Raw genomic sequence first — 6,000 nt, forward strand, 5'->3', positions numbered from 1 at the left:
TTGGAAAACATGTCAGCCAACTTTCACATGCAGCTCGAGTTCCTAAATACAGAAAGTTGAAAAAAATACCCATGTAAATCAGAACTACGCATAGTCTTGTTGAGTTCAGACATGAGGTATAACTGTTTCCTACTTTTAAAAGAAATTGCACTTTGTTATAATGTTTCTGTGTGTAATATAAAAGACAAAGGGAGCAATGACCCATTAAGGAATAGAAAGTTACTCACAGATAAAGGTGGCTGTATAGGACACTGTGTAAACAACCTGATGGAGAGTTTGCTACAGGCAACATTTGTAACTTGGGGAAGACTTAAAAGCTTTTGAGTTCTCAAAGCACACTCAGTTGAAATGAGCACACTTTCAGAAACCTGTACATGCATGAAAGTCTCCATCCTTAATTCCCTCAATTACAGATCTGCCTCAGAGAACTACGGACTGCATCATCTAAGCTGAAAATGGTAGGGAAATGCATCTCTTAATTGGCATCTCTCTGAAGAACTCCCTCACAAGTCTTCTGAAAGGTGGGGGGACTTTCTTTCCTTCTTCCAGTTCCAAAAACCAGGAAAGCAAAATGTTATGGCCTTATTCTGACTATTTCATGCTCCTGATAGGAAATAAACCATAATATACCATGAATTAGCTGTCCACGACTTGTCCATCTCCCACAGACCTTTGAAAAGCAGTGGGTGGCACGTGGAGAGTGCAGACGTTGCCCTACACACAGGCTACACGAACTGATGCTGCACAAGCTGTAGTCTCTTCCACGCACTCAGTTTCTGTGTGCAGGAAGTCATGACGAGCTACACACGATGCCTCGTACTGAGCTGTCAAACAAAACAAGTGCCCAAGACACAGCATCACACCTAACAGTAAACCACCCTGCACCTCCTTAGGTTTTCTCCCTGAGAACTTGCAAATTTTAAGTAGCTAGATGCAGGAAAAAAGTTTTCCCTAATTAAAAAAATAAATCTATAATCTTCTGCCCACTTTTCTTAACGCACCTCAATTCTTTTTTTTTTTTTTTTTTTTTTTTTTTTTTTTTTTGTTAAGAACAGAAACCCAACATAGGCACAGCCAAAAAAGATTTCCCAGAAATCTGACTGCCTTCACTGAAACTCTCTGCATCAAGGTAACAAAGCAGGGCTAACAGAAGCAAGCAGCCAAGCTCTGGATGGCTCAAAGATTACACACACACAAAGTTTTGATGTGTTTCAGGCTTTTTTTTTTTTTTTTTTTTTTTTTTTTAAAAGAAGTCTTCCTTGAGAGCAATATGTTTACACGCAGCATGGATAGCAGCTTCCCCCCCCCCAATAAACAAAGTATTTTTTCCCCTCACAAGACTTTCAGAAGCCTTCCTCTTGATGTTGAATCGAGCTACAATGTGGATACACCGGGGATGCCTCAGGGAGAAGCAGAGGCTGCTTTGAAAGAAGCTGTGGACAACTAATGGGTAAATTTACACAAAAGCTGGAAAACCTCACTCAATGGTCACTAAGTGATTAACAACTACGCTTTAGCTAAATCTAGTCCTGTTTAAAAGAGCCATGAAATGCAGTTCAGGTGACTATACAATGGAAGCTATTAAGGAGATAACATTTTTTGACTGCTAACTTTGTGTCTCTTTTTATCCCATAAAAAGTAATGGAAGCAAAGCATCTAATTTCAGCAGAAGCAGCATCCACCAGGATGCCTAATTAAGTCGGAGAAAAAGTACGCGGGGTTTGGATTGTCTGGAATCGATCTCCGAAGAACGGGGTATAAATTAGAAAACCCCAGATGGGGTCCTGATCCCTGGTTACAGTACTGCCATATAAATGGTGACAGACACAAGATGATTAGTACAAACACGTCCATCTGTTCCCAATGAGGTATGGCTCGCTTTTTTTCCTCCCTTTTTAAAAAATTCTCTCTTGAAGCATATTAATACCAAAGTTGTCATCGGCTGAGATAACAAGAGCTGAAGATCAGGCAGTGTAGAACAAGGAGCGTGCTGTACAACGTTTCCCAATGCTTGGGAGAGAACCTGAAAGAGTAAATTCCACTGATGGGGACAAAGTAACAGAGGTTTTAATCCCCAAAAAACACTATTTTAGAAGGACTACACACTTCCTCACACGTTAGGAAAGGCTGGGAAGCAGTATATGCAGCAATCATAATAAGTTATAAAAAGAGTGGAGGGGATAACTTTGGTTTTAAGAATCAAAGTGCTAAAATATTAGTTGCGTTTCATTGAGTTGGTTCTAGTTAGATGTGTCATAGCAATTATTTGCAGTAATAGGATTTTATTTTTATTCTGGAATCCCAAAATAGTGTTCCAGATTTTTAAACAAACTACTAACTAATAACCTGCTACAATAAAGTGCATTTTCATTTACATACTACACCTCTGTTATACTTCACCTAAGTATAAAAAGAATAAATCAAAATCAAGTTTTCCACAAAACTACATTCAACTGAAGATCATATCAATGGAAGTCTTAATTCCTAGATGTTCAAACTCTGAGGGTGTGTTGTTTTTTTTTTTAAGCATATATTTTGTAATTCTTTCAAAGCCTGCACATAATTCCTCCATCAATGGTGTTCAAATAGTCCAGGAGGATACTTGGATACTTCAAATCCAGATACATCAACAGAACACGTCCCCAACAAGGCCAGTGACACTAACACACCCTTACAATATATAAATAAATAAATAAAAGGGTTTCCTCAGTTTTCCCTTACCAGCAAGTTCCAAAACTAAGAACCTCCAATACTCTCTCAGTCTTTCCAAAGATTATTTCAGGTTGCAATATTGGCATTTTATGCTATGAGTGAAACCACCACTGTTTGAGAAACTTGTTAGAAGTACGATCCACTGTCCTACCACTTGTCAGTAGTGGACACCACAACTACTGTTTGGTTCTTGCCTGAAGGAAAGAAGAAGATGAAAAGACTGTCAAGAAAGAGGCAGGTATGAATTTGGGCTAAGTAGCATTAAAGGTAAAGCACATTAGAATCCAACTGGAAGGGAAAAATAGTTCCATTTGTATCATATTCTCCCCCATTTCCTACTTTGCATGCTTTTACTGTTCAGTTCCACATTTTCTTACTTATTGCTCCCACAAAAATTCTTCATGTTCAACAAGTAGCCTGTGTCACCTCTTCCAAAGTCAGGGGTTATGAAAAGGCATTTAGTGCAAAAACCTTTAAACGAAGACCCTTTACTGAAAGAATCCTACACATGTCCATACAACCTTTCACTGTTCTGTACGCATACAAACTGCGTGACTGAAAAAACGAGAGGACAGAAAAGTACAATCTGAGACCTGATAGAGAGCAACGCATCCCAGAAGAAAAAGCATCTCTTTTCGGCAGCCTCCTGCTCTAGAGCCAAAAATGCACAACATCATGTCCGTATTTCTTTACAATACTTCTCCAAATGCTAGCACTGACTGTTGGATTTTTTAAAATACATTTTAGTTACAGCCTAATAACAATTTAGCTGACTTGCTCAATTTAAGTCTATAAGTAAGCTTGCTAGATACAGCCTAAAACCCATATTCATATGGCGCATGAGAAAACAACTCAGCAGCACGCAGATGTTATACACACAGTTTTCCGTTTGAATTCAACTTACTTGTTTCATCAAGAACAATACAGTTCATCCAGCTTGTACACTAAGTAGTAAAGAAGTGCAAGAAAGTCTCAGGCAGTTATAACTGTATAAGAACTTTAAAGAAAATCACCCCCTGCCTCACAGTAACACAGTGCAGCCTTGCTTCAAGCACAGACACAAGATGTCACACAAGAACTAAAGTACTTTGGCTAGTGGTGTTCACTTTCCAGTGTGGGCGATGCACACACCTCAGCTAAACTATCTTTACCTGGCTGAGTATCGCTCCCTGCTTTCTTTTTGGCTATGCACGGCATAACATTAATCCAGCTGTTTCGTGTCTTTTCACAGGAGTGCATGCAGTATCTAGAGTGTATCATTCAAGAGGTACCAGACAAAATTGCACCAACTGAACCCCAAACTACTCCAATAGTTCAAAAGGGGAAAACCTGGAGGGACGCACGCCACCTTCCCTCCTCCCTAAAAGGTGATTTGCCACCCGTTTTCAGCCCCGAAGCCGCTCACACTTTAAACACTCCTCCTATTCCCTTCCCAGCAAGGAGAAATCAATTTCAGCCCGAGCACCTTCCCACCGAGCGCAAAACAAAGAGCAACACGAAAATACTGGGGCAGTTGCGTTAAATCAGAAAGCAACGCCTAGCCAAATAATCGCCGTCCTCAGCAAGCGGTCGGGCGTGCAGGAAGCGAACCCAAAAGTCGGGATAAGGCAAAAAACCCCCAGCTCTGGAGGAGCCGGTCCGCTGCAGCTTAATTTCCCGGGATCGTTCACCGTCGTTAATTGTTGATTTGCTTGGAAGCCCAGAGAGTGATTTATTTGCAGCGGGATGAAGTTACAGACCTGGATTCCTGACCAGAGGCTCCCAACGTAAACAATGCGTACCCCATAAATTAACCATTCTCCATCTGGCAAACCGGGATGTAAAATTCATAGTTTTTCACCTAACAGGCAGCGCCACCCCCCCCCCACCACCACAACCCCTCCTTCCCCCTTTCCCTCCCGACCGCTTTCTAACAGAGCCTGATGCAAAAAGGGGGAGGGAAAAGGAGGAAAAAAAAAAAAAAGAAAAAGAAAAAAAAAAAGAAGCAAGCCAGCATGAAAGAAACGGGCTGGCAGCAAGTGAGGAGGAGACACCGAGCCGAGGTCCTGCCGGCCCCCGGGGCTGGGGGGCAGCTCGGAGATAAGGGGGGGGAGATAAGGGGGGGGTCCCCTCTGCCAAAACCGAGGGGCAAGGAGGGGACAGCCCCCAGCCTCCAGGAGGAAAATAAATAAATAATCAAATAAATAAATAAATAAATGGGGGGGGGGTGGTAGAGCAGGAAGGGGGTGATCCCCCCCCTCCCCCCTTGGACCTAAAGCAGGGGCACAGCTCCCAAAAATACCAAGGTCATCACCCCCCACACACCACCACCACCTTCCCTCGCTGTGGGGCAAATTTAATTTAATTTGCGATCGGCGGCCACGGGGAAAAGGAGGGGGGGGGTGGGGGGGAGGGGAGCAGCCCCGCGGAGGGGCGAGGGGGATGGGAAGGGGGGAGCCCCCCCCTCGCCGCCTCCTTCTCCTCCTCCTCCTTCTTCTTCTCCTTCTTCTTCTTCCTCCCTCCCCTCCTCTTCCTCCTCCTCAAGCCCCCGGGGAAGGGAAAATGGAGCTGGAAGGGTGAGGGGGGGGGTGGGGGGGGACACGAGAAGCGGTGCGCGCCGTGCCCGGCTCCTTACCCCGCCGCAGCCGCCCTCTCGTCGCCGGTCCCAGGCGGGTCCCGCTCCGCTCCGCTCGGCTCCGCGCCGCCGCTCGGGGCTGGGAGAGGAGAGGAGAGGAGAGGAGCCGAGGAGCCGCCGCCGCCGCCGCCGCAGCCAATCGCCTCCAGCCCCCTCCCCTTCCGCAGCTCGCCCCGGTCCCCCCTGTCGGCTTCAAAATGGCGCCAACCGCCCGCCGCCCGCTCCAATGGCACCGCCGGGGGAGGCGAGCGGGGACAGAGCGGGGCAGCAGCGACCCCTGCCGGCTCGCCTCAGCCGCAGCACGGCCACGAAAAGGCGGCCCTCGGAGCCCCCCGCACCTCCAACCGGCCTCTCCCGGCCGCCTCGATGCCCCTTCCCCTTCTTCCCCTTCCCCTTCTTCCCCTTTCCCCTTCTTTCCTTTCCCCTTCTTCCCCTTCTCCTTCTCCGGGGGTCTCCTCACGCCCGCTACCAACCCTCCCCTGCCTCCTCCGGAAGGCGGCCGGCAGCTGGGTGAATCCTGGCTACGAAAAGCTGATTTATTTATGTATTATTTTATCTTTCGGGAAGGCGCCCCGAGATTTCTAAGATCCGAGCATTTTTGCTTCAGCAGCCCGGCACCGACACAAACTGGAGGTCGTGAGGAGGGGATAAAGCGGCCCGAACGGAGCGCTGCG

General features: G+C 46.2%; 1 protein-coding gene across 4 annotated transcripts in view; it reads right to left on the reverse strand.

Moving 5' to 3' along the window:
- Nucleotides 1-5,523, reverse strand: part of PDS5B (PDS5 cohesin associated factor B) — a 110,278-nt gene extending 104,755 nt beyond the window's left edge. For 3 of the 4 annotated variants that reach the window (XM_038174670.2, XM_038174672.2, XM_027470122.3), the window contains exon 1: nucleotides 5,327-5,512. The gene's annotated coding sequence lies outside the window, so the exon portion shown is untranslated. Of the gene's footprint in view, nucleotides 1-5,326 lie in introns of all 4 variants that reach the window. The other variant, XM_072032620.1, reaches the window with a different exon arrangement.
- Nucleotides 5,524-6,000: the final 477 nt, after the last annotated feature.

Source organism: Anas platyrhynchos, chromosome 1 (assembly GCF_047663525.1).
Source record: "Anas platyrhynchos isolate ZD024472 breed Pekin duck chromosome 1, IASCAAS_PekinDuck_T2T, whole genome shotgun sequence".
Taxonomy (NCBI): Eukaryota; Metazoa; Chordata; class Aves; order Anseriformes; family Anatidae; genus Anas; species Anas platyrhynchos.